This window comes from Pan troglodytes, chromosome 13 (assembly GCF_028858775.2).
Source record: "Pan troglodytes isolate AG18354 chromosome 13, NHGRI_mPanTro3-v2.0_pri, whole genome shotgun sequence".
NCBI classification, from domain to species: Eukaryota; Metazoa; Chordata; class Mammalia; order Primates; family Hominidae; genus Pan; species Pan troglodytes.
The window spans coordinates 129,213,064-129,232,304 of NC_072411.2; the positions used below are offsets into that span (position 1 = coordinate 129,213,064).

Genomic DNA, 19,241 nt, shown 5'->3' on the forward strand with positions numbered 1-19,241 from the left:
CCAGATGCCTTCACAGCAGCACCCTGATTAGTGTTTAATTGAATAACCTGAGATGGTGGCTTAGCCCACTTGACACACAAAAAAGAGCATCGCACTTGGAGATTGAATGTTTGCGCACTCTCTCCGAAACATGTGGCATTTGTTCTGACCCTTGAAAATGGGGAATTTTTAAGTGGGGCAGTTGGCATTCTAGAGGGGGTGACTATTAAAAATTAGCCAAAGGAAACAATAAAAGAAATCAAGGCATGAAAGTATAATCGGTGTTTGCAGAATGGCTAGTTGTTGCTATGCGGCTTTTCCCTGAACCTCAGCTCTCAATTTCCTCATCTGAGGAGTGGGTTCAGTACTTGTCATAACTGTCCTCCAGGATGGAAGAAGATGATATTTGAGGGTGCCTTTTGGAAACAGTAAACATTGTGAATGCTAAGGGATTTTTTTTCTTTCTTTAACCATCCATGTGTCCAAGGTATGGACCAGTCATGGACACAGGCCAAAAGCCAAGCCGGGATAAACAAGGTGTTGCTTTGTCTCTGGCTAATGTGAGATGGGCTCCACCAACCAGAAGCTACTCTTCCCATGTCAGAACACTGAGGTGTTTTATAGTCATGGTGGTGGTGACAGTAGCATTGGTGAGAGTGTGAGGTTGGTGTGATGAAAACCAAAGGCTCGGCGGGTAACAGAGAGCCTGATTGTTGCAGACTTTGTCTAAAATTTGTGTTTTTAAGAAAAAAAAAAGTGACATTCTCTTGACCTTAGTTCCTAATGGGCTAAAAGAATGAAAAACATCCCTGTATATAAGTCTGTGCCCAACTGTCACAAAGCAGCAATAGCCATTTGCTCTGGGCTAAGACAGCTCAGCCTTTTTTTTTTTTTTTTTTTTTAAGAAAGTAGACCTGTTTTTGATACTTGAGATATTAGGGGTGAAGGAGAGTCATTTATTATAAATGTGTTGAATACTTTGCCTAAATAGGGAAAGGGAGTTAAACTACATCCAAGGAAGCTGTTCCAAGTTTCTTAGGTAATGGCCATTAAGGCCAATTGACTCCGTCACCAAAGAAAGCACCAGAAAACGTGAGTCCCATTTGACAGACTTCTTTCCTTTTCAGAACTGTGTCCTACAAACCAAACAAATCTCCCCCAATTGTTAAAGCCATATGCATTTTGAAGGAAATGTAATCCATATGTTCCTGAGTCACTTATGCCTAAGTCATTAAAAAGTTATTTTTTAAATGTGATTTCATGTTTGAAGTCATTTTAGAGTATTTTTAGTAGACTCTCATTCTTCATAATGCTAAATTTTTCTTGGTTTGTTTTCTTGTTTTATTTAAACACACTGTATATCATCTTAACACATCCTGTGGTGAGGCACAAAGGGAATCTTGAACTCAGAAGGAGGGTCTGGTGTACTGGAATAACACATTTGAGGCAGTTTCTATTTTCAGAAGTTTACAACTGTCCCCCCCCCCTTAATTTTTTATTTTATGTCCTGGGCTGCTTTTAACCTGGTCACATCGTCATCCCAGCCCTCTCCCCCCGCATTCCTTAAATGGTTGTCCATGAAGAATAAAAGGGAAAAGAGAAAAATGACAAAGAATAAAATCACATGGCCTCCTAGGATATATTTCTGCACTGTGCTATGTGATCCTTCCTTCCCAGAATTGAATGTATTTTCCCCTTTTACCTACTATTGTTGCTAGCTGGGAGAATTAAGGTGTTTCTTAAAGTGCCAACAAAAGAGAGAAATAAAACTGAATTGAGGAGCTGTCTCCAGCTTCTCATTTTTAGGACAAACAGAAGACGGTGTCTGCTTAGAACTGAAACTAATTGAAAAATGGTTTCATTTTTTACTAAAATAAGCTTTTTTTCCCCCCTTTTTAACCTTTGTCTCATGATATGAGTCTCATGATATGGACCAAGTTTTATCTGTACATGAAGCATCCTGGTTTGTGTGTGAATTTGTCCATCGTGAACATCTGTTGGCTGCCAGAGGGCACGGAAGCAGCCTTATTTTTAGGCACTGGTAGAGGTCCGTTTCTCTTCTCAGGGGCTGCTTAGGCAGCAGGTGTGTAGCATCAAACATAGCGAGAGGCATTCACCACCTGGAGGAATAAAGCTGTAAGGAGTTAACAATTTTACTTTTCATCTCTGCCAGCCTGTGAAATATTTTCCAATGTACTTTTTTTATTTGATTCTCAAAACTGCCTTGAGGACCATTGTTTTTGTTTGTTTCATAAAGAAATTGAGGCTCAGGGATGCGACTTTCTTCAGTATTTCACAAGGCAATCTTGGCAGCTGGTGTGTGCCTCGGAGAGGAGGGATATCCTGCCCATCATGTGGGGACATTTGAGGACCTTCGTGGACTTTTACTTTTGAAAGCCCTGCCCCACATCATCTCAAGTGTATTAAAACATACGCAATCTCCTATCTGTCCCACAGATCCCGTGTATAATATATATCATCATATATGTGAGTTGAGTTATAAATAGTTGAGATGGTACATTTCGTAGACACTTAATTAAATGTTTACTACTTTTAATTTTATAGTTTCTGTTTCATTTTGGAACCAACTAATTATTTTGAGGTCTGGAACATTTTCATGGGCCTTTAAAAAACTCACCCTCCCTGAGTGCTGTCCCTACAGTGGCTGAAGCCGCCTCTTGCTCTCATTCACTCCTGTTTCCCTCCTCACACCTGTGGCAGAACCGAGGCAGGTGCTTACTAAATGCTTGTTGGTGAATGCCCAAGTGAGTGAGAGAAGGAATAGAAGAAGTAACAAATAAGTGAAGTACAAGTAAGTGGCAAAGTCTGGTGTCGAAGCACGTCTGAACCCTTTGCGGGCTCATTTCCTTTGCACTGTCATCACAGTGAAGCAGAACGGGCATCTTCAAGCTGTGTATCAAAGTGTGTTCCTCCCCATTTCTCATTGTCTTGTTCCAAGCCAGTTTTCTTCTCTGTTACAGCTAAGGCATGAGAAAGAATAGACTACCAGGTTATTTGACTTTTGATAAGTTCATGAAGCAGCAATAGCCACTTTCAGGTCATAATCCATTCTTTTCTCTCTGTTTAGTTGCTATAGTTTATTTTTTTGCCTTGCAAATATGGGATAAATGTGGCTACTAACATTCAAATATTCAGACAAGTTTCTTGACAAAATCAGAGAGGTGTTTTTTGCCTGTTGTTTCTTTTGGTTTGTTTTCTTTAGAATACTGGACATTTGCTCTAAGTTATCTGTCATGTAATTTGTGTGTTTTGTTGAGATATGATTTTTTTTTAATCCAAAGGTGGATCTTTGTGGCCTTTCTTCAAAGCTCTAGAATTTGGTGGCAAGGAACTTATTGAACATGATAGAAAACTAGAGAGAAAGCAAAAGCCCATTTCTTTTTTTTTTTTTTAATTTTACTTTCAGTTCTTGGATACATGTGCAGAACATGGAGGTTTGTTACATAGGTCACATGTGCCATGGTGGTTTGCTGCACCTATCAGCCCGTCATCTAGGTTTTAAGCCCCACGTGCATTAGGTCTTTGTCCTAATGCTTTCCATCCCCTTGCCCCCTAACTCCCAACAGGCCTTGGTGTGTGCTGTTCCACTCCCTGTATCCATGTGTTCTCATTGTTCAACTCCCACTTACGAGTGAGAACATGCGGCGTTTGGTTTTCTGTTCCTGTGTTAGTTTGCTGAGAATGATGGCTTCCAGCTTCATCCATGTCCCTGCAAAGGACATGATCTCATTCTTTTTTATGGCTGCATAGTATTCCATGGTGTATATGTGCCACATTTTCTTCATCCAGTCAATCATTGATGGAAAAAGCCCACTTCTTAAGAAAGACACACAAAGGTGCTAAATGAGAGGAGGGAAGAGAGAGACAGGGATTACCTAAAGAGCAGAGCCATCCTCCTCTTTCTCAGCCCTGCTATGCCCCCTGGAAAAAGGGGTCTGCCCATATGAGTGGGCCTGGGAAGGCTGCTCCACCCAGTTCATCTGGACTCCCAGGGTCACTAGATGGCACCAGGGCAGACGTGGGCCACACTCAAAACCCTGCAGTGCTGCTTCATGGACGGAGCTTCTGGGTCAAGGCAGGAGCTGGAAATGGTGGAACTTGCCCTCCATCTATGAAATTTTTTGAGTCAGTCATTCAGCAAATAATGACTGGACACCTATGATAGTGACACAACAGTGAACGGCACAGACTGGTCTCTCGAGTCCAGGGGCTCTCTGCTCACACTCGGCCAAGCTCTTGCTGTTTAAGGGTGCCATTCATGAAGTCTATTTGAAATGTTTTGGTTTTTGTCAGTTTTTGGTTGGGTTATAGGTAAGTACACAAGTTACCACATGTATTTAGAAGGCCGAATCCCTCCATTTATCAACTAAAGTTAAAGAAAGGAAGGAAGCCTGTAGCAAAAAAAAAAAAAAAAAAAAAAAAAAAGCATGCAGGTTCCCCCACTGCTATATGATTTTCTATATTTATGTTTTAATTTCTTGGTAGGCCTGGACTTCAAAGTAGAGATTCAGAGCCCTGCCTGAGTTTGGGTTGTGCCCTGTGGCTGCCATCCTTCCTCACAGAAGTTCCTCCCTGGACTTCAGCCTCGGGGTTCTTGTTCACTTTCAGTATTTCCTTTTTGCAGTGTGTATGTGTGTGTACGAAACTATACAGTGTTGATTGTCCTTAAATGATCTTCTTCCAAACTCGTCCAAACCATTTAATTTGTAGCAGGAATCCCAAAGTATATCCTCCCCAGAGAAAGAATGAGATTTGCCTGGCATCAAGTTAAGGAAATCATTACTCAAAAAAATTGTGTAAGACATTTTCCTGTGCTAGAGATGCTGGTGACCAAGAAGTGGGTGCCTGGGGGAGATGTCTGGGCTCATTACCTGGGAAAGTTGGGAAGTGAGTGTTTGCCTGTTCCTTTTTCCACTCTGTTTCCTCATTGGCTTTGCCATTTACCCAACTGCCCCCATTCTAAGATTGGTGCTTACTGATCAAGAGCAAAGCTCTACTGCCTTAGGAGTAGTTCATAAAATGATTCCTAGATGTAATATTCACTCTCTTCCCTGCCTAGTCCCCTTAGCAAGGACCTCTCTAACATTTTATGTTTGAATTGTTTTCTTCCAGAGACAAAGGTAAGTTAGATCAAGAGTAAACAGATGGAGATGTTCATTCTTGGAAGCAGCAAGCATTTTGTTATCATTGTTATTGTCTGAGCAAGTGAAAACCAGATGAGAAGAGCCTTGACCTGCCTCCTTCACTAGCAGAAGTGAAGTAGATCGTATCTTTCTTGCAGCATTCCTGTGAGCGTTAGAACAACTCCGGAGCCCATGAGTAAGGCTACTACTGTGTGTTAGAATTGTGATTCTGCCTGTTCATCCTCCTGGCTGCCCACCCCTGAGAATCTCCTTTTCGTTCGCATGGGCTCTTTGATAGCAGAGTGGCTGCCTCTCTGCAATGAGCTTGAGGGTTTTGTGGGGAAGAGGCCCAGTGCCCCTCACCGCCTTTCCACATGCTTGCCTCCTTACCCAGTTTGTCAGGCTTTGACAGATGGCCGGCGTTTGTCTCACCTGCGATTCCTTTTTGCACAGCACTCGGTGTAACACTTCAAAGAAATAATTAGCATTCTGAGTCTTCTCTGCCCTGTGCATAGAATGTGGGAAGGTTCCGCTGAAGAGGGACTTAAGCCCAGAGTGTTGTATGGGTGTTGCCCTTTTTTTATTTTATTTTATTTTATTTTATTTTATTTTATTTTATTTTATTTTATTTTTGAGACAGAGTCTCGCTCTGTCGCCCAGGCTGGAGTGCAGTGGTGTGATCTCAGCTCATTGCAAGCTCCACCCCCTGGGTTCACGCCATTCTTCTGCCTCAGCCTCCTGAGTAGCTGGGATTACAGGCACCCACCACTGGGCCTGGCTAATTTTTTGTATTTTTAGTAGAGACGGGGTTTCACCGTGTTAGCCAGGATGGTTTCGATCTCCTGACCTCATGATCCGCAGGTCTTGGCCTCCCAAAGTGCTGGGATTACAGGCGTGAGCCACCGTACCCGGCCTGGGTGTTGCTCTTTTTAGTCCTGAGTGTCAAGGTATTAACTTCTTTAGAGTCACTTTTTCGTTGAACAAGGATGTACAAAAGAGACATCTAGTTATTACATTCTTCTGGTTTGGTTCTAAAATAAATGGGAAGGTACCTGTGGAAGTGATTTGCATAGATTTCCAGGCACCAGGATCCTCTTTAGTGTCCTGCACCCAAGAGCAGGGTGGATACTCCCTGCAGGCTGAGAGTCGTGAACTGTACAGTGCTGAGAGTCGTGAACCATACAGTGCTCACGGTGTCATCGTATAATTGGAGATCACTCTTTTCAGGTACCTCGCCAGTGCGTGGCTCAGGGACATCCTGGAGATCTTGGTGCTCCCATTACCATTTTCAGGCCATGTATCTCTTCCAGGCTGTGCTCCTGTGGCACAGATGAGGCCTAGTTCCACTGCTCTGATGGCCACACGTGAATCAGCAGCAATGACTCCTTGGTACGTGGAGAGAGCTGGGACTCTTAGTGGGTAGCAAGGAAATTATGTTTTTAAAACCACCAGCTCCTCCTTCCATTTAGTTGGCAGTTCCATTTCTAACATAAAATCTTTCAGATCTGAGCTCTCCTAGGGCCTCCCAAGATTCAATATGGTGCCCCAGAATGATAAATGAGAATAAAGAGAAACTCTTCATAACAGGACCATGTAGAAAAGGTGGAATCGATGCCCCTGAGGTAATTAACTTGATTGTGGTACTCATTTCACTACACACACAAACACACACACACACATCTATAAATACATATATAAAATCATCACATTGTGCACCTTAAACTTATACAATTTTATTTGTCAATTAGACCTCAATAAAGCTGGAGGTGAGGGAGGCCCGAACTCAATGACAGTTTGCTTTCCTCAGAATGGCCATGGGGTGAGGGAGGGCCCCACTCCTAGAGGGAGCAACTTCTTGATTTTCCTCATTCTTATTTCCCCCTCGGGCCACCCAGAAGCCAGGCCAGTCCTACTCAGATGATAGAAAACCTTATTAGCCCTCCTAATGAAATGGGCAGTTTGGTACAGAAGAGGGGAATCTGCTTGGATTTAAAGATGGCGTCAAACTATTGTCCAATGCAGGGAAATACATTTATTTCTACATGCAGAAGGAACTCATTAAAATCTGTTAGGCTTGGAATTTTCGACAATGATTTATACATAAACTCCTTAAGTATTGCGTTGTGTACTGACATATTAAAAGTTATGATGATGCTTAGGAACTACAGATTATTTAGAAAATGTTTGAAAAGAGATAATACACAAAAGCAAGATTTCATTGTCGCCAATAGATAGCAAGCAAGATTATCTTGTCCCTCTGAGGGTTCTGATTGAGTGCATTTGGCTGCAGGAGTAATGTAAGTGGCCCCAGGGTTGTTGTGTTCTGTATCTAGATCTGGGGAACAGTCACACTCATGGTTCCAGTTGAAAATAGGTCTCCTGCCCCCATTAGCATAGCAGGGCCTGTCTGGTCACAAGTCCTGGCTGTTTGGTTTGGAGACTATGTGCAGTATGGATTGGAGCAGAGGTGCAAAGCCCCAAGTTTTTGGTACTAGGGACACTTGGAAGGTGTGAGAGCACAGCCTGCTCTTCCCTCAAGGCCAGCCCAAACTTAGCAGCCAAGCAGGGCTTCTGGGGCAGTCCAGGTGTGGAGCTATTGTCCATTGTCACTTAAGTCCTCTGTCACCTTGTCTGTGTCCTCTGGTCATACTAGATCTTGGATATGCCCACGCCCCTGGAGACACCACTAGACAAAGAGAAATGAGGATGTCTAGTCAGTGACTTCCCAAGTCCAAGTCGAGACGTCTGCTTCAGCTGCTTTGACATGCAGCAACATCAAAGGAGCAGTACCCCAATATAGTAACAATTTGTTGTAAATTATCAAAATGTGTGAGCTTTACCCACGCCTCCTTACCTGGAAACCCTCCCCTGCCTTTTCCTCTTGTTTGACTATCCCATCTTCACTGTGTAGGAGACTCACCACCATATACTGATGAAGAATGCACACAGTTCCGTGTGGTGCTGCTGCTACCTTAAGCTCATCTAGAACACTTAGAGGAAGAGAAGAGACCCCAGTCCAACTTCACACATCAGGCTATTGTCTCATTTTGAGAGGAGGAGAGAAGGGAGGGTTAGGAGTACCTTACCGGGGCCTGGGTGTGGCTTCTAAGTGCTGCAGGCACAAGGTACTATGACTTGGGCCTATCGGGTAGGTGTCTGGAGTGAGGCCTCTTGGCCCTGGGTCACAAGGGCAGTGATAAATTTCAATGACCACAATACTGCTCTGATATTTTTCCCCACTTGGTGGCATTTTATATATAAAACTGAGGCTTCATTTATTTTGACCCCCTCCTCCCATTGAAAGAGCCATTATCTATTTCTTAGAGGCCCCAAACAAACAGGGTGGATGGCAGAGGCCTCTTGTCTGGCACAAGACTCGGGTTCCTGGTTTACCCTTCAGGCTGGGATAAGGCTGGCCTCACAAGTGAGACTCAGAAACAAGCCACTGCTCTCCTGAATGCCTGTCTTCATGGAAAAAGGGATCTTTTTGGTCATTTGTTTCTGTGCCTTTGTTCTGGAAATGAGGAACTTGAGGCCCAGAGAAGTCAAGGAGCATCATTGGATGTCTCATGTCTCTGGTTTCCCAGTTCAGTTTGTGTCTCTCCTTCGGCAAGCTCCCCCTCCCTTTAGTTTTGCATTTAACACAGTCTTGCCTTCATGACTGCCGCCTCCTTTTTTTCTGTAAACACGAATATGAAGTGTATTTGCTTTGCTTTTCAGCCTTGTCTGCCCCACTGAGTGTCCGAAATAGCCGGCTGGAATTCATGAGAATGTTACGTCTTCAGATGTTTATAATCCAGAAGAATCCCTTATGGTTTTTAATAATAAAACAACTTAGATGTCGGTATTTTGTGTTGGAAAGGTGAGCAAAGTTCACAATGCAGCAATTACAATGCAGTGCATTATGTATAATTTGTAGCCTGCCCCAGGAGCAATGGTGAACCGTGAAACACCATCCTGGCCCTGTAGCGTAATTAGCAGGATCAAACGCTGCACAGGGAGAAGCATAATAGTTGTCATCCGAGGTAAATAAAAGTAAGGAAAAGTTCTGATACACCCCAAATTATATAAAGAGCAGCCCCTATATCAGGCTGCAAATATGTCAAGAGTCTTCATTGCTAATTGAAGAAATCTTTTGAGGTTTAGCAGCTCATAAATTCACACTGGGAATTGGCCTATTGTTCTAAGTCTTGTCTTTGGAATGTAACAGTTGTACTTTTATATTGAGTTCCTCCAATAGTACCATTGTAAACATGAAGAGTTTGCATTTTAACGTAAATTTGAACAATGTGGTTTTAAAAGAGTTCACCACATCAAAAAGAGGCTGTTTGGGCATGTTTTATGCATTCTTTTCTCTATAGTATTTAAAGCTATAAATGACTCATAGAAGTATGTTCCATTTAGATCTGTCATGTTGGTGTAGTGTCCTCACTGGAGCTTGTACTGCCCTTATTTTTTTCTACTGTGAGATAATTATCTGAAAACAGGTCTAGGCCTTTTGCCAAGTCACTTGCCCTTAATCTGTCTTCAGATCCATAGAAACAATTCTAGAACACTGTTACACTTGGACTAAACAGCAACACATTTTGTGCCTTTTCATGATCATCTTTTTTTTTAAATTCAAATATTCAATTTGTACTCTTTTTTCTCCATGTACCAATTACAACCCTTCCTATAGCCTGCTAGCCCCCCATTAAAAATCTCTAATTTTTTGCCAAGCCACTAGTTGGAGTAGAGAAAGGTTGGATGGTAAAGGGAAACATGTGTGTACTGGTGTCCAAAGCAAACTGGCGGAATATGAAGAGCGCTGGGCTTGGATCTGACCCCTGGACATATGGACCATACCGTTTTCTGGTGTGAGACCTCAAGAAACTGCCCACCTACGTCGAGCCTCAGTCTTTACATCTGTATAATGAAGGCAATATTTAGCACTCTACACCTCCTTCCATTCCTGCATTTGTTCATTTATTTGTTCATCCCCAGGCATAGAATGTGGACATAAACCCTCACTGTCCTTGCCCCCTTGGAGCTCACAACGCAGTGAGAATGCACGCTGTCAAAATGATTAGATTCATGAATAATCACTAACCATGGCATCATGTGCTGTGAAGGGAGGGGATCCTGTGAGAGCTTCAGGCAAAGGACCCTCATTGGGGGTGATCAGAGGACACAGTCACTTCCCTGGAGAAGTTGTGTTTGAGCCAAGAGCTAGAGGACATGAAGCAAGGAGAGATGTTTGTTTTTGAAAAGCTCTCCCAGCTGCTGTGTGGAGAATGGCTGGTAGGAAGACAGGGGCGAGCGTGGGGAAATGGTTTAGGGTTGTGTTAGAGTTCTTCAGAGGGACAGAAACCAATAGGATGTAGGTATGTATAAAAAAGAGTTTATTATGGAGAATCAGCTAAGTGATTACAAGCAAAGTCCTATGATAGGCCATCTGCGGGCTGGGGAAAGAAAGAAGCCATTCGTGTGGCTCATTCCCAGTCCAAAAGCCTCAAAACAAAGGAAACCTGCAGCGCAGCCATCAGTCTGAGGCCCAAGGCCCAAGAGCCCCCAAGAGGCCACTGCTGAAAGTCCCAGTGTCCAAGAGCTGAAGAAACTGCAGTCTCATTGTTGTAGGACTTTCTCCTCAGTTCAGCTAAAAACTAGGTTCTTGTCACACAACCAGGAAAGATAAGGCTCGTGGACACATAGAAGGGTGAGAAAAGCAGAATTTATTGGGTGAAAAAAGGAAAAAACTCAGCAAAGCAAGATGGTTCCTGTTAACAGGCCCCCATCTCACCAATTGAATCCCAGGTCACCACCCAGGAACAGGAGGGGCCAGGCTCCTCCCCCCTGCAAATGGCTGGAACTTCCCAAGACCCCACCCCATCCTCCCATTGCACAGGTCAGTTGGAGATTCTCTAGGAGCCCGTTTTACTTGGCTGGCTCATCATATTCAAAGGCAAGAGGAGAGGAAGCAAGCATCCCACACAGGAGGAGAGAGGAAGAGCAAGAAGACTCAGCAGGCTGCGTACCCTTCTACCGTCTGCCCTGTTCTAGCCATACTGGCAATCCACTGGATGGTGCCCACCCACATTGGGGCGCATCTTCCTCTCTCAGTCGCCTGACTTGAATGTCAGTCAGTCTCTGGCAACTTTCAGAAACACCCAGGAGCACTGCTTCGCCAGCCATCTAGTCATCCCTCAAGCCAGTCTAGTTCACACCTACATTAACCATCACAGCGGTTTAGGCACTGGTCTAGGCCCATGATACAGGTGACTCAAACATAGTTGGTGACAGGACAGATAGAGAACAATGGACAAATTTGGGAATGTTCAGGTTAAAATGACAGGTTTTGATGGATTGAATTTGGGGACAGGACGAGTGGAAGAGGAAGGTGTCAAGGAAGACTCTAGGGTCTGGGCTTGTGTGACTAACCAGAGGGATAGTGGGGGCATTTCTGAGAAGGGCAGCCTGGAAAGGGGGTCATTAGTGTAACAGTCAGCACCACTTACCTTTCATTGCTTTGACCCAGGTGCTCATATCCTTTAATTCATTTGGTCCTCAGAACACACCCATGAGCTAGATTTTACAGATAAGAAAATTGAGGATCAGTGAGTAACGTAGCTTATCCTAGGACACAAAATAAGAGGCAAAGCCAGTATTCAACCTCAGCTCTTTCTGGTTCAGAACCCATGCCCTACTCTCGTTCCCCACCAGAGCGAGGTAGCAGAAGGGCAGCTTTGTAAGACACCGGTATCCACTCCAGATTTGGTAAGCAAGGTTCTAAGCAGAATGAAATGCCTGGAAGAGAAAACGGGAGATTTGGGGTGTGGTTCTGTGCCTCTTAGCTCTTAGGAAAACCATTTACCTTCTCTGAACTTCCATTTCCCATCTCTGACATGAGCAAGTCAGATCTACCATCCTGAAGACACCCCTCGTGTTCTGGAAATGCATGATGTTTATGATGTCATCCTGGATGCATCTCATACACAGTCTCCCATCCACACTTAATTAAATCTGTAGGGTTCCTTATGGTCTTAAAACCATATAGTCCTTTCTCTGCTAGCTTTTTATCTGGCCAAAGCACATATTTAGATACTTCCAGTGAAGTTCAGAGAGCAACATATTCCTCTTCCCTTATCTAAATCTTCAGTTACCCAAGATGAGCCTAATTCTAGGTTCCTAACTTGGGAATGATGTTTAAAAAATTTAGTTCTGGAGTTTTCTTTTTCTGTTCATAAAATAAGTTTTATTTTACTAGAATTTATAAATAATTAATGTCTATTAATAGGCATGTAGGAATAACTCATTTTTTGTTGTTATTGAATATCTCTCCGTAGCAGAGACCATTTTAAAATAATTTCTGAGTTTAATTCTAGTTCAGTTTGAGACTGAGGCAGGCCATTTCAAGGGTGTAAAACCAGTCTGAGACACTCCTTGGCCTTCCTGAGGCTGGATGGGCTTGTTTGTAAGAGATGTTAGGTTTCCATCACTCTGAGTAAACTATCACAAGGACAGAAAACCAAACACCGCATGTTCTCACTCATAGGTGGAAATTGAACAATGAGAACACTTGGACACAGGGTGGGGAATATCATACACTGGGGCCTGTCATGGGGTGAGGGATGGGGGAGGGATAGCACTGGGAAAAATACCTAATGTAAATGCCGAGTTGATGGGTGCAGCGGGCCAGCATGGCACATGTATACCTATGTAACGAGACCACACATTGTGCACATGTACCCTAGAACTTAAAGTATAATAAAAAATAAATAAATAAAGGAGCTCATTGAACTTCAAAAAACTTTTTTAAAAAGGAGCTCATTGAACTTCAAAAAAAAAAAAAAGATGTTAGGTTTCAGTCACAGGATTGTCTCCTGCCTCTGTAGGTTAGCACACACAAGCACACGCTCATGCAAACACATGCAGGCACACACTTCCATGCACTCATCCACATGCACACACATACACACACACACACACACACACACTTTCTCTAATGGGGCACAAGATTAGGATTTGGGAGAGGGATAATGAGTTAATCAGACCTAAAAGAACACACAAAAAGTGGTTAATTAGACTCAGGGTTAAATGCCATCAAATACAGAAACAGGCGTGGTTTTAAAATGACCATCATACTTCTCAGACAGTTTTTCACATCACAGAAACTGGCTTCCCAGCCACCACAATTCTAGGCTAACTCTGACCCACATAAGAATTTCTCAGCTCTGGGGTGCAGAGAGCAAGGGCTCCTGCTTGTTTGTGCATTTCTCCAGATGGCTTCTCACTGCCACGTATCTCATGGAGCTTATCTACTCCAAACAGATAAAGGTTGCATCGCCCTCATGGTCCAAGTTATCTAGACCTTTGTGGAGAAGCCCACCCTGGTTTCCTAAACCACAAGCTGCTGCCTCTCAAAATTCATGGCTATCATACTTTTGATAAGTATATCATTCCTCTTTCACATATTTTCAACTTCCCCCCGCCCTCTTTTCTTTTCTTGCCCACCAAGCACACATCTGGCCACAGGCCTCACATGTGGTAGGGTTGGGCTGGGAGGTTCCCAGTGATTCCCTCAGCCCTGCCCCTAATGATTTGGGTACCTTTGATACCAGCCATGACTCACTAATTGCAGGTTTTTCTCAGAGCAGTTTGTCTTCCTCTAGTTCCACCTGCAAAAGATGGATGCCAGGTGGCTGTCAGCTTTAATAAGGGCTTTGGACCACTGTGTTCTCCTAGGCCGCAGATATCTCAGGGACAATTTCCTAGGTCGGGATTGTTTTTGTAATTATGCATTGATATTGGTATTTCTGGACCTGTAGTTATATACTAATCAGGCTTATGGTAGTTGAAAAGAAAAGATAATTTGAACTTTTAAAACATTTAAGACAGCATTCAGCATCAATAGATGTAATACATCTCATATCTCAGCCTATTTCTAGCTACTGAATGTTCTTTAATGTGTCCAGAACCCCAGAGCCCAGGCAAAGCTTGTGAATTTCATAGACAAAACAAATAGACTGAATTGTGTTCCAAAGTATATGGGTTTGTAGCCCCCACTCACCTGTTCCTCACTATTTGTGTCTCAGGATTTGAGAGCTGTTTAGTGGCTGAGGCCAGAAATTGAAATTTGCCCTAATGGTGTGTTAGCTTGTTCTTTCATTCATTCCTCAAGCATTTATGATGCACCCACTATGTACCAGGCACCAGGGATCCAGAGGTGAATTCCCTTGTTCCTAGGACTGGGTGAGTGACACTGGGCCAGTTTCTTCTACTCCAGTGTCATCACAAATAGAATTTTAACTAACGATTGTATTTGTTGTGTTTTTCAGGATAGCTGGGTTGCACTGGTATCTTTTAAAATCTACATCATCCAAGGTTGAGCATAGCATAACCTAGGAAACTACCAGAGTCTTTGACTCATAGTAAATGTCACCAGAAACCTACTTGTACTAAACCAAATGCCATGCTAGTGCAAATGCTCAAAGGCAAACATAACCACAGAACACACTATGGCATTCCTGTGATCAGAGTTTCTCAAAGTGGGGCATGTGGGCATCCAGCTCACTTGAGGTGCATGTTAAAAAATGCACATTTCTGGGTCCCCCAACAGACATTGATCTGGAATCTTCCAGTAGAACCCTAGAATCTGCCTCTCACCAAGCTCCCCGATGTGGATTTGAGAATCACTCTTCTAAATCCAGCATCTAGTATTTAGCCCTTCGAAGCATGCTGTGTTTTCTGCGGGAATGTGGCACGGAAGTATTGGGTAGCTGTGGGACCTGGGGCCAGTTATGTGGTTCACTTTATTTGCTGCTAGTCAGTCAGGCCACCTAGCCTAGGGGCCAGCCACCTCAATCCATTTCTTTTCCCAGGCCCAACAGCCTTGTTTTACAAGACACATGGTTATCTGCAGTAGTTGTCCAGGGTGACCTAAACTTGACCACTCGGGGATGGTTGTTCTCAGCAGAAGTTGCCAACATTTTGTCCCTTTTCAAAGTTCTTTTCCCACTGGCTTGTCTTTTTTTTTCCTTATTCCTTGAATGCTTGGGATGATGTTTACTTGTACTTTTTTTCACGTGCAAAGGTTAAGGAGTGTTTTAAGAAGATTGAGGTTTCTGAGGGAAATGTTGGCTAATTTCAAATGGTCTTTGATTTCAAAAGTCAATGAAAACATTCCCTTGATCCTTGGTTTGAAGGACTGGAAACTGGGCCATCTCTCTGGTTTGAAACTCAAGTGGAAGGGAGTGAGAAAAAAATAAAACAGGTCTAAATATTATCAAAAATGCTTCTTTATACCTTTAGCTGAACAGAAGATTTGAGAGCCTGGGCAAAACGCAATGGTGTGGGGGATCTTGTTATTTGTGAATGGAGGAACTGCCCCTGCTCGTATAGGAGGGTGAGCCATGCAGCTGGCATTGTGTCCCTTGGAGGGAGGGAGCTGCTGTCCCCGGCAATTATGAAGCCACCACTTAGGACAGAGTCCCAAGAAAGATGTGCTTTCTTCTCCACCAGAAAGCACATCTGTTCACCCCTCTGATCACTGGGGGCCTGCCCAGCAGCTGTGACAGCCAGCACCTGCTGAACTACCAGTTGCCAAGCTGCCAACTTCAAAGATGCTGTCTTAGTCAGTTTAGGCCACCTTAACAAAATACTACCATGGACCGGGTGGCTTAAACAACAGAAATTTATTTCTCACGGTTCTGGAGGCTAGAAGTTCCAGGTACTAATATGATCAGGTTATAGTGGGGTCCCTCTTCCTGGATTATAGATGGGTGCCTTCTCACTGTGACCTCACATTGGCAGAGAGTGCAAGCTCTGGCCTCTTCATTCCCTGATAAGTTTACCAATGCCATCATGGGGGCTCCACCCTCATGTCCTCATATAAACCTAATTACCTCCCAAAGGCCCCACCTCCACATGCCATCACATTGAGGGTTAGGACTTCAACGTATGGATTTTGAGGGAACACAAATATTGAGTCCATGACAGCCTTCGTGACCTCTCTGAGCCTAGGCGGACCAGGCAGAACAGCAACAGCTAACGCCCTGGGGTCGTAGGCTAAGGAATTAGAAATATTCTCCTGAAAGGAACCACTGGTGCTGGAGACTTGCAGATTCCTAGAACTCATGGAATACTCAATTTATAAGCCCTGGTCTAGTACATTCACTCAGTGCTAGGCCAGAGAAACCCCCAAGTCAAACCAAGTTCTGAGTGTCCTTAGACAGCAGTGTGCACTCTGAACCAGGCATCAGGCACAGTCAGAATGAGAGCTAGATGGGCCTTTTATCTCACTTCCGCCCTTCTGATGCTCTCCTGGGGGTTGGGGCGGGGGAGGGGGAGGAGGGGCAGAAGCAAAGAGGAGGATTGGGGGCAAGTACAAGTGGGGGGTTTGAGTGAAAATGTGAGCCAGTAACCAGTACCACCTGATTAGGCCTAACATAGATCATTTTGAGTATTACTGCATCCAGGATCGATTGTCTTATTACCATAGATTATGTCTGTTTATCTCCTCTGATTTGGAGTTAGCATATTTAGGAGGCTCCGGATCATTCCTGCAAAGCACTCACTAACACGAGGCAGCATGCACAATAGCAGGAGGAAATTCAGGATTAGAACTGGTTAAACTATCTACATTCATATCCATATCTGTATCTATATCTCTCCCAGTGCCTTGTCAGTCTCCTCTGCTCTGGAAGAATTCTGATATGACATAGAAACTGCTAGATGCTGGCAAATAACTCCTGGGTTTCGGGCCATCTAGACAATAAACAACTCCATAATATTCAATGCAGCAGCCTCTGTAGCGCCCATCTGTTTCAAAATAACCCTAATTCTGCTTACGATGCGGAATGCTTTGTTGACTGGAATTTGTCCTAGTTTTCTTCAGCAGATTTAATGTCATAGGCCTCTGGTTCCACCTGCTGGCAGATATAAATACCAGAATGAAACTCGGGTGGATCATGTTCAGTTGCAAGAAAAATCCGAGCTGTAGCTCAGTGGTTCTCAAAGGCTGATGTACATCGCAGTCACCCGGGAGCTCATTAAAACTACAGCGGCCTGGGCTCTGTGGCAAGCCCACCCAATCAGCAACTATTTCTTAAACAGCCCTCCTATTTCACACACCCACACCAACGTTAGCAGACCCCACTTCACCTGGAATGAGGGGTGCAGAACCCAGCAAGGTTAGGGATGATTCCAGACCACTATATCCTACTCATGCCCAAGAGTGACAAAGCCACCTTCAGATGCCCACTCCTACCTCTTCCAGTTCATCCAGGTAACTCTTAGTGGCAAAGGCCAAAGCTTTATTCCCTTGGAACTCATTTTAAAAAGAAAAAGTTCAAAGTGGAGAAAACTGATGAAAGCACTACTTATCTAAGTGGTCAAGGTTAATGTCACCAGTGATAAGTCATGTTGACAGCACGTTGATATGTGATGAGGGCATTTCACCTCTGTGGTATTCTTCACCAAAACCCATAACCCCAGTCTAACCATGAGGACAAATAGCAGACAAACCAGACCGAATGAAATTCTTCACGATATCTGTCTGCTACCACTCAAGACTGTCAAGGTCATGGGGGTCAAGAAAGGACTCAGAAAGAGCCACAGACCAAAAGAAACTAAGGAGACTTGGTAACAAAATGTACTGTGGTCTCCAGGATTGGACCCCGAACAGAAAAAGGAAATTAGTGAAAAAAACTGGTGAGATCTAAATGTCTGGAATTTAGTTCAGAGGAATGTATCAATGTTGGTTTCTTAGTTTCGACAAATGTACTGTAAGATGTTAACATTTAGGGAATAGACTTGTCTGCAGTATCTTTGCAACTTTTACGTAAATTTAAAATTATTCCAAAATAAAAATTTTATTAAATTTACAAGAAAAAAATAACCCCATCAAAAAGCAGGTAAAGGATATGAACAGATGCTTCTCAAAAGAAGACATTTATGTGGCCAAGAAGCATATGAAAAAAAGCTCATCATCAGTGGTCACTAGAGAAATGCAAATCAAAACCACAATGAGATACCATCTCATGCCAGTTAGAATAGCGATCACTAAAAAGTCAGGAAACAACAGATGCTGGAGAGGATGTGGAAAATGGGAATGCTTGTACACTGTTGGTGGGAGTGTAAATTAGTTCAACCATTGTGGAAGATAGTGTGGCGATTCCTCAAGGATCTAGAACCGGAAATACCATTTGACTCAGCAATCCATTACTGGGTATATACCCAAAGGACTATAAATCATTCTGCTATAAAGACACATGCACGTGTGTGCTTATTGCAGCACTATTCACAATAGCAGACTTGGGGCCAACCCAAATGCCCATCAGTGATCGACTGGATAAAGAAAATGTGGCACATGTACACCATGGAATACTATGCAGCCATAAAAAAGAATGAGTTCATGTCCTTTGCAGGGACATGGATGAAGCTGGAAACCATCATTCTCAGCACAGTAACACAGGAACAGAAAACCAAACACCGCATGTTCTCGCTCATAAGTGGGAGTTGAACAATGAGAACACATGGACACAGAGAGGGGAACATCACAGACCAGGGCCTGTTGGGGGCTGGGGGCAAGGGGAGGCATAGCATTAGGACAAATACCCAATGCATCTGGGGCTTATAACGAGATGACAGGTTGATGGGTGCAGCAAACCACCATGGCACACATATACCTATGTAACAAACCTGCATGTTCTGCACACGTATCCCAGAACTTAAAGTATAAAAAAAAAAAAAAAATTGGGATGGGAGGACGGCACTGAAGAGAGACAAAATGTGTTGGAGGACATTGCCAAGGAGCATAGCATGGCTGCTTCTGTGCCCAGCTGCCAAAAGTCATGAGCAGCTAGCTGGTAGGACAGGCAACAGTCTCCAGAGAAGCTGCTCAGGCAGCTGGCCAATGAGGCAGGTTGCTGGTGTGACACATTTGCACTATCCCATCTCTCCGCCACCTGACGCCTGTGTCTCACTGGGAACAAAACAATCATGGACACTCGAACCTCTGTGTGGGAGTCAGAGGTCCAGGCCCCCCTCTGGGTACAGATGAGGGGCCTGAGGCCCAGGGAGGGAAGTGACCTGTGCCAGATCGTGGTGGACCCCAGATATGAACCCACATCTGGTTGAAGT

At 43.8% G+C, this 19,241-nt stretch overlaps 1 protein-coding gene and 1 non-coding gene across 10 annotated transcripts in view; one reads left to right on the top strand and one right to left on the bottom strand.

Annotated features, from left to right (window-relative positions):
* The window catches only part of RHBDD1 (rhomboid domain containing 1), a 194,741-nt gene that overhangs the window by 163,824 nt on the left and 11,676 nt on the right, over positions 1-19,241 (top strand). The window lies entirely within an intron of this gene.
* LOC112208496 (small nucleolar RNA SNORA48) lies at positions 454-587 on the bottom strand. The gene has a single exon (XR_002942974.1). It is a non-coding gene; the product is annotated as a small nucleolar RNA SNORA48 (small nucleolar RNA).